This window comes from Heterocephalus glaber, unplaced genomic scaffold, assembly GCF_053883595.1.
Source record: "Heterocephalus glaber isolate CG9 unplaced genomic scaffold, H.glaber_assembly_v1.0 deba00000122, whole genome shotgun sequence".
In the NCBI taxonomy this organism is placed as follows: Eukaryota; Metazoa; Chordata; class Mammalia; order Rodentia; family Bathyergidae; genus Heterocephalus; species Heterocephalus glaber.
In genome coordinates, this window is record NW_028258138.1 from 64,299,597 (window position 1) to 64,309,664 (window position 10,068).

The 10,068-nt window shown below is 37.5% G+C and overlaps 1 protein-coding gene across 50 annotated transcripts in view; it reads right to left on the reverse strand.

Moving 5' to 3' along the window:
- The window catches only part of Zbtb20 (zinc finger and BTB domain containing 20), an 865,938-nt gene that overhangs the window by 74,137 nt on the left and 781,733 nt on the right, over positions 1 to 10,068 (reverse strand). The window lies entirely within an intron of this gene.

The following is a 10,068-nucleotide window of genomic DNA, read 5'->3' on the forward strand; positions in this document are numbered from 1 at the left end:
CAGTTAAGGAAGTATAAGAAGCATCCTAATGCTCAGGGAGTAAAGCCTTTAAAAGTACCCTGATATCTTAGAAAAGACTAAATAAAATATTGTATTAATGATAGCTTCATATGTTGCTATTGTTTTCCATTTTCAAAAAGAATGTTACATCTTGAGTTTACAGTCTGGTGTGCAGACATGGATATTTCTCCAGATTGCTGTCTGGCCAATACATCCTCAAAGCTAACAAGGCCCAGAGTTTGCAGAGCTTGCTTTATGCAGACAAAGGATCTACATAGAAAATCTAATACCTGGAGCTTATATCGTATCCTGACCAGGCATTCTGCTTACCTATGACTTCTTCATAGGTACAGAATGCTATATCTCTGCCCTGTTCTTTTGCTAGTTTAATTCCTTTCACCTAAAATGTCCTCTTTTTTCTTTTCTCCTCAAAGCTCTCTGGACACATCTATCTTAAGCCTCATTTCCAAAAAGCAACTTAGTTTGGCCCAACTTGGGACCCATTGATAATATTAATGAATACGAAGTGATAATTAGTTCTTTTAATAGCTACAGCTACTGAGATCACATATCTAGGAGGTGTTCAGAGACCACCAGAAAGATTGTCAAGGGTTGCAAGGCCCTTGTAAAAGGAAAAATGCTAGTTTTAAGAACAGGCCCAATGTAGAAGCTGTAGTACATAGGAGAAGAGTTGTATTCTTATACAGAAAAGCTGCAGCCTTGTACTGAAGTGGTTGTTTAGAATAGTCTGACTTTTTTTTTTTGATAAAGGAAAAGAGGTACTATATGGTAAAAGAGTTAAGACATTAGAATAGCAACATACAGTATCTTCAAGTTTTACTATGAAGGTAAAAATGTCAAGATTTTAGTGAGAAGAATATAGTGTACTGCTCAAATAGGTACACATCGACGTATATGTACTGAATTTCTATTTCATCCCTTCCAGTCCCTCAATTAGTGTCCCTCTCAGTCTGACTGTCCCGCCACACATTATCACAAACTCTGACAAATGCCCAGACAGGCTTAAGTGAAAGGGCCATGATATATCCTGGTAGTAGAAGATGGAAGGAAGCTAAGAAATACTGGATGCTGTTTTATATATATCTATATATTTATATATCTATATATATACAATTTTATTTATGTATATATTTATACATCAATACATACAAACATATACATTTGTATGATGTTTGGCAACCTCACTCATGGTATCCTGTGAAGTAGGCATGTGGTAAACTTAATTAGCCCATTAAACAGATGGTAGGGCTCTGGCATATCTCACCATTTTCTAAAATGGTGGAGCTGTAAGCAGAAATTGAAGAGAGAAAGTGCAGTTTGATATGCGGCTAACTGCAAATCTCTGTGCATCGCTACTTTCCTAAAGACAATCTGGGTAGGTTACATTTGGCCAGGAACTGGGGATAGTTTGGGAAGCTTTAAAAATATACAAGGGGACAACTTTTCACATTCATTCAGATATAGTGTCTTCATTTTTACTTTACTAGAGAGATTTTTTGAAAAACAGCTTTTTATCTTTAATCATCTGTGTTCCAAGAAAACTTCCAAATTGCTAAGCAGATTAAAAAAAAATACAACAAAACCTACATGCCAAGTCCAAACACTGGGTAAATGTTATTTTTTTTTAAACTGTCCTAAGAACACGCACTATTAGAACAAAGTTGAAGATATGTTTGGTACCATAAACACATGGCTGTCATTATAGCACAGTCATTTGGACCCAGTATGTCCAAAAGCACACATGACATAACTTTATCCAGCTAGATTACATGGCCATAACATTGCTGTCCATGGCACAACTGGCTTCAGAGAACCTGTAAATTAAATATTGTAGCCTTTTCCTTGCCAATTGAAATATGGTCTAGGAGAAGTGAAAGGGTTACTAAAATTAAGACTTGAATTTACAAGTATATTTGAACTGGCTTCAAGAAGACATGAAACATCAATGCATCTGGAGAAGAGAACTTCCAACTGACTGTTCTTTACCATCTGGTCTCAAGAACATTTTCTGCTTGGAAGTTGCATAAGCAATGAAAAAACACACAAACAACTTCCTGTACCATGTTTTTGGTCACTTATAATGACGCATTAACAAAGTAAACCAGCTAAATATGAGCAACTTTGCTTTACTCCAGATGACAACATACATTATATAACTAAGATCAATGAAAAAGAACATCTTTATTTTAAGAGAGCTGGACTTAAAACAAAGTATTCAAGAATAAATAGCCTTCCAAGGTGTTTATCCTGAGTAGATTTGGCTAGATTGGCTTACAGTGTCACTACAAAACCACCCTTAATTTCTGCCAAATTAAAAAAAGACCAAAAAAAAAAAAATAAACAAAGCTATACTGAGGCACAAAATGTTCCATATACATTCTACAGTTTTTAAATAGATACCTTTAAAAAATATATATATCCCAGTTTTCAGAGTATGTTTATATAATTTAATTTTGTCATCACGATACAGGGTCATCTTTGTGACTGTTCATTGTTCCTTTTTTTCAGAAACACACTTTTCTTACTTCTCTTGAGAAATCAGACTTCTCTCTTGCCACCCCATCTGACCACAGACCAAGCTATATGGAGCCCAATATGTACTGCCATAGTGGACTGGTGTCACTGTCTATGTGTTTCAGGGCCATCTCCTTTCAAACTGGTATGCTAAATGCATTTTCTAATCTGCTTTGGATTGGAAAGTCAGATATATGAGAGCTATAGAGTCACTATTGCTTGAAAGCTGGTTTGCTTAGAGGCTTGGGGAATACTCATTTGGACACTTGAAGGTCTTGATTTATTTCTTTCCCAGAGTAGTAATTCAGAGGCCTAAACTGCCAGAATCAGACTTTAAGGTGTTAGTGTGTAACACAGAGTGAGACATTTGTACACTTTTATTGCAACAGTTCTCATTTTGAGTGGGATTGCCCAGAAATCCATTCTCGATTACTTGACTTGATAGGTCACTGATCCATAACGCTTCAGTCCCTTGATTTCTTTCTTCAGGCAAAGTAACTAACATGATGATGTTCAGAAGAAAAAGTACATTTTTTAGGATAATATGAGAGAGTCTTGGTAATTAACTTTATTACTGGAAGAGAAGCAAAAGTATGTGGTAGACAAATTAGAAAATTTCTCTGGACTTCTATTTTTTCCCCTACATTTTGAATAGGACTCTGGCTTTCTTGGACACTGGGAAAACATAAAAAAAAAAAAATTTTGTGAAGCTGTTTATATTAAGTGTTCAGAGAAATAACATCTGATTATCTTTTCTCTCATTCCCCCAAAGGGGAAATTAGCATAATTCACAATCTGTGATAATTAGGATAAGGGGATGTATTGAAATTTACCTTTTCCCTATCTCTGCAAATTGTGTTTCTAAGCAAACTAATACATAATGATAAATGATTGTTGAAGAGAAATAGTGGAAAGAAACATATTTAACTTATAAGAGGATATAAATTCTTTAAATATTTTAACATTCATATATCTGATAAGCTGGTGACAGTACTTACTTGTTTTGGAGTTATTGCTCAAGAAATTCTACTTGTTAACACTTTGAAATATCAGTTCAGACTATGTAACAGTATTCCATGATTCATACTTTCACCTAATTCAGATCAGTTGTCTCTTTCCCAGTTTATCCAAACTGGTGAAATTTTACAAAATAAATACTTTTAGCATTATGAAGTTATATTTTACTTGTTTATTTGTTAATTTCTGAAACTTGCCTAGATGGTAAACAATATTATGCAAGTGTGAGGTGTACTTTTTTATGGATTATTTTTGGATAAAGAGTTTGCAAGAAACTCAATTTTAACAGCAGCTGAAGTTACTTCAGACTAGAGCAGAAGCTCAGACATAAACTATTTATTCTACCAGTTTCCCACAACTCAGATATTAACAGAATCTGAGGACATGGTTAATGAGTTTTGAAATTCATTCACTACATCACTAATCTTTTAGAAATCCTATAACCTTACCTGCCATTTCCACAATCATGAGAGAACATAGATGAGATTAGAACCAGGCCTCAGGCACTCCCTTCCTTTTTGCTATTTATTCACTTTTTTTTTTTTTGAGTATTGGAACAATTGAAAGACTGCATGTTTTAAAATTCCATACAAGACTAATGACTGAATAATTTTCTCACATCTCTGTTTGCACTTTCACAGTCTGGTTGCATTGATTTGTGTCTCATAAGTACACATTTCCTTTGTTGGTCACAAATCAATGCTATAGAACAAACCTGCCAGCATACCCTGTACACATATTTTCTTGCAGATTAAAAACAAAGCACAATATACATTTTTCCTTTAAAAATTAATTACATTTGTTGGTAAGATATCAAAGGAAAAGAAGCCTCCAGAGTTAAAAATGCCTGGGATAAAGAGCTTCTTCAAAGCTGGTCTCTACTTCTTTCACACTGCCTAGAGCACAGCACTGCCTAGTGGGAGAGTAGCGCTCCTCTGCCCTGCCCCTGATGCGCTGTTAACCCAATTCAGGTCCCTGCCTTCATACATCACAGGCTGCCCAAAGCAGCACACTGTGATGTCACAGGCAGATATGATTTCATGCCAGGGAAAAAACAAAAAGGCAGAAAAGGCTGACTGTATTCTGCTTTTATTGAAATACTCTAAGAGGGGGCAAAGAGGAGATTTTTTTTTTTTCCCTGAGAGAAAAAGGCACAAGCTTTCTCCTGTGAATGTGAAAACTCAGTTCTGAAGCTACCCCGGTGCTTCTACCCCAAGTGGATAAGCATGAATAAAGCAGCACAAAGAAATACTATCATCAATCAGAATGCTCTTGCCTACACTAAACTACAGGTGGAAAGCAAGCAGGCACTATTTGATTTACCTAGATTAAAAGAGCAATTTTCTAACCTCTTTTTTCCTTTTAAAAATAGCCAATCGATTTTGGCCTAGCTATTGCTGACTGCAGTAGGTCCGTTTTAATACACCACTGATTAAATGGTATGTGCATGGCTGAAGGCACTACAACCCGGACTGAGCAGAAGCTGCTGAGGGAGAAAGCTTGGGGACCAGAGTCAAGAGCTCCAAAATGCCGACAGGTTAACGCTCCTTTGGGACTCCACAAAGCCCACAACTACTGGGCACTCACCAGTGGATTACTGATAAGACATTTCAGGGTGGACCTGCTGAAATTAATTGTAGGAGTTTGAAGCCTGGAATTCATTTAGCTGTTTAATTCTGACCTTAAGAATTAAAGAAAAAAATCAAAGTCCTTTAATTTTTGTGTTGAAACACCGATAGAGGAAATATTGTGTCCTAAATTGCAATGACATATGAAATGAAGATACATCTCAGAGACCAGTCTATTTAGTTAGCATTATAATAAAGTTAAATTGTCATAAGTTACAGAGTTGGAGTCATCTACTAAAAGGAGACTGAGTTGTTTAAAGGCCTTGTTTGATGAAACTGCATGAAAAACAGAGAAAAGAATGGATTTTTGAACGGTGACTATATTTTGGGATTCACCAGACAGCCCACAGAAAAATGAAAATATCTCTATCAGTTCTGGCAAATAACCATATTGATTAGTGTAAGAAAGTACAACCTTAAAGAAAGTCAGTGTGGCTGGAACAATAAACCAGGGAGGAACTTTGTCAGACCTTTTTAGGAGAGATCCAACATCCACAGGTATTGCTACAGAAAAAAGGCAAAAGTTCATCCCACAAATGAGGCTGTCACCAAGCAGTGTATTCCAGGGCATGGGAACTGGGTCTGAGAACATCCTAATGTTTTCTCTTTTTCATTTACTGATTCCTTGCTTCCCTTTCTTCGTGTTCCTTTCTTCCATTACCATTTACTCAATTTTTATCCTGGCCTTAATGGGGGACAGAACTGTATGTACAGAGGTACTATTAAGATAAGAAATTTCAGGAAGAAAGATTTAATGAGGGGTTTAGGAGTTTTTGGAGGAAGAATAGGAAATTAAAGAGAAACGAGAAAGACTAAGAAAATTAAATACTGTATCAGAATCAGCACGGTGGCTGTAGAAGAAAAGCGTCTGAGAGACACAGATGGTCTACATTCTCCAGAACAAAAACAAACAGGAAATAACAGGGCCAAAGCCCCCTCTCTCCTTCATTCCTCCCTCCAGTGTAAATTGGGGGAAAAAAAAAAACAACTCAAAATGTGTTCACATCAAAAAGTTTTCCTTCAAACACCGGAAAGTGACCAAAGTAAAAGAAATAAGAGATAACTGGTTTTAGCAGGTTATAATGCCAAAAGGACCTCACACTGTGGGGGTGGAGGAGAAATTAAAGATTAAATATGCAGTTTGGAGAAAAGTCAGGCTCTGGAGCTCACTAATGGTGAATGCAGCAGACAGATGGCAGATCTGTGGCCTGGAGGAGAGAAGGGCTTGGGGCTTTGTACTGAGCAGCCCACTTTCTGGAGGACAGAGAGTGCAAGTGGTGGAGGGCCAGGGGGCCCTGGGGGCCACCCAAATTAGTTAAAGGTTTCAATTTGTGTGATAACAAGCTCTCAAGACAGGCTTTGACACTTACAAAAAGAGTAGCTGAAATGGATGGCTGTTTACAGGGTTAAAAGCAAACTAAGAGCTCTTTCTTCCCCAAATATGAATGCTGTAGTAGTACCTAAAGGAGCAAACATCAACAATCTGTAAAAAAAAAAAAAAAGAGGGGGATGGTGCAAGACCATAGAGGAGGTGTGTAGCACACCAGTCTCCTCTTAACCTAGGAGTTCTGTCAGGGTAATCACCAGTCACACGAGAGAGTTACAAGCCATCAGCAGAGGTAACCCCCCAAGTCCCCTATGACCTCAGGCAGCAACAAGGAAGTTTTTCATATTCCAGAACTAATTGGAGAGTAAGGAGTATCTGTAAGAATAAAAGGGGTTGGGAGTAGAGGATGGAAATAAAGGGGAAAAAAGTGTCCTTGTTGAAAGTTTTAAATTACAGGCTCAGTAAAAACTGGCATACCACCACATCCGGTCTAGTTACCAAATGGAAAAATAGGGTCATTAACATGTTTATTTGAATTACATTAGTACTTCTCTTTCATATTTAATTTATTCTGTTTGGAAAAAAAAACCCCACAAAGGTCTGTATGCTGGTGAAAGGCAGGAGTGTAATGGATCAGGGAGCTGAAATGCAATGATCTTCACCCATTATCTATCTTGCAAAGGCTTTTCACAACTTCCTAGGATCATTCAGGGAGTCTTCCCTTCTGGAGGAAGGGAAGGGTACAGAAAGATGTAAGTTACTGATGCCAAAAAAAAGTTTATTAAAAGAATATGGAAGTGCATTTGAATTATGGAGTGGGAGGATTATTTTAATATGGAAGGAAAGTTCAGAAAAAGAAAAGGTCAGGATAAATGACCTTTTTTTGACTGAATGTCCAGACACAAGGTTACTGCCAGGTTTACTGAACATTCTCCACGTGACATGGAGGTTGTGAATACAGGGAAATCTCTGTGTTATTAGTATTCTTGGTACTAAAAGGCCATGTCTGGAGGATGATCTCATGAGCCTTGCTGTCATCCAGAACAGGTCAGATCAACTTGGGTATAAGCAAGTATAATATAATACATTTTGGGAAAATGAATGAAGGTATATTTTTAGGGTAATGGTTGGAAATGACTTCATTATCTTCATGGTAACTACAGGAAGGACATATGACTTAGTAACAAAAGACCAGTCTCTGCTGTACAATTTACAGTTGCACTTGTACAAATAATTGAATCAGTTTTCTTCATCCATGAAATGGGACCATGAACAGTTCCCACAGAATTGTGAGGATCAAGTGAGACAGTCTATGTAAAACTGTTCTTATAAAGCCCTGTGCAAATGTAAGATATTTATTTTTTGAAGAATGTAGGTGCCAAGTCCAGGCCAACATGCCAAAGATCTTCATAAGCAGGACTGAAAATGAAATAGGATATGTTCTGACAAAGTCCAGGAGCACAAGGATCTCCTGTCTCCGGGGCTGACTGGTTGTATCATTCACTACCTGAAAGGATTTCTCACTGGGAGGTTGACCTGGGGTTCACAGATTGCCTCCACAGTAGGTTGCCACCCACTCAGAATGAGTCATTTAAAGTTCAAATATGACTTATTAGCTAGAGATGCTAATATGGAGGCAAGCAGTTTGGGGCTCTTTAGTCAGATTTCTGCTGCACTGTCAAAATGGCAGCCCCAGCCTCTCACTGTAACACAGATCAGCCAGCCCAACTTGGGCTTGGTTCTGGGCACTCCAGTGCTCCAAGTCCAAGCTCCACTTCTAAGGGAACAAGCTGTCCAAGAGCACTGCCTAGTATCTCTTTTTTACGCTCTTCAGAATGAGGAAAAATTTCAGTCTCGTATTTTTCCTTAAGGCAAGTTTTTTGCTTTGCTACAGACAGAATCATGTTTTTTGTTACGATTCTTCCTCTTTGGTCCAGTTTGTTGAACATTTTGCCAGCTGTCTCTAAGCTGAACCTTGGCTCAGATACAATTGCATTCACATTAAGATCAGTCTGTTTTGAGCCTAGCACATACTTAGAATGTAATTTTGACAGAGAAAGGGGAGAGTTAAATCACAACAACTCTAGCAGATGATAATGACAACACATGTGTGGGATACAGTTTCTGGATAAAGTAGTCCAAAAAATAAATAAAAAAAGGATGAGAGTAACTTTGGAATCAATTAAACTAGTCATGATATAAGGCAAAGATTTCTATTTATAACGATCAAATCCAGACAGGGATATGATAAATGCCTATAAAGAAATGAAAGGCCTGGGAAAGTGAAGATGGATTTCCTTATCATATTTTAGTATGACTAAATGACAAGTCATCTTATTACTCTTATAAAAAAAAGTAGCTGAGCTTGGTGGTGCATGCCTGTAATCCCAGACTTGGGGCAAGAGGACTGTCGTGAATTCAGGGATAGCCTAGGCTACATAGTGAATTCAAGACCAGCCTAAATAGTGAGATCCTGTCTCAAAAACAAAACAGAACACCATCCCCCCCACAAGGAAAAACAAAGCAAAGAATTATTTTACATAGTAGACAGAAAACTTACAAAATTCATTAAAGGTCAATAACAGAGGCAGTATAACAAAAGATAGCTAAATTCACGGATAATAATGGGTTAATAACAATAGTGGGTTATTAATAGAAACTAGGGTATCTGGAGAAAAATAACTTTAAATTCTGGAAGTTAGGAACAAGGACAATTGTGTTTTACATAATATTTTTCTAGTCCTGTGGCCAGAAATTGAATGCTGAGCTGAAAGGACCATAGGCCTGACCTAGTGGGAGTTTTCTTACCACCATGTGTTCATAAGAAGGCAGGGGCCAATTATAGAATTGATACTAGGCATGCTTGAGCCAGAGGGTCCACAAATTCTCAAACCTAATATCATTCATGTTATACAATCTAAGTCAGGTCATGACATTTCTTCTCTGAGGTTATGATCTCCATGATACAGGTGATAGAACTAAGGGTTAGGGAAAAAAAGTCAATTATCAAAGGTCACAGAGCTGGTAAGTGGCAGACCTGGGATTTGTATTCAGGATTATCTGCTTGCAAAGCACTGCCATCACAACTGCTGCTGTTTTTGCCCAGCAGCCTGATTTACTAAGAGTTTAAGACCAGTTCAGCCTGCAGAAGTTTGTTCTTCATTTTTTTTGGAATCTTAACCGTGTGTGCTGTAGCTTTTTGCTGGCAAGCCAAATGTACATCTATAGCTTTACATTAAAGATGTTTCCAGTTCCTGGGCTGGGGATTTAGCTCAGTAGTGCCGCTGCCTGCCTCACAAGCGCAAGGTCCGGAGTTCGATCCCCGGTACCAAAAATAAAAAATAAAAAAGATGTTTCCAGTTCTCATTAAAAAGTGGGAAAAAGCAAGCAAATAAAGAAAAGGTAAAAGGTATGTGGAAAGGAATACATAAAGTTATGGATTACTAGCGCTCTGCAGACTATAATGTATATAATAGCAACTCTTTTCTATCTATTAAAGATTCATTCCTAGTTTTCTAATCTGAACACATGTATTTTACTAACGGTAACATCTAAGTGGTG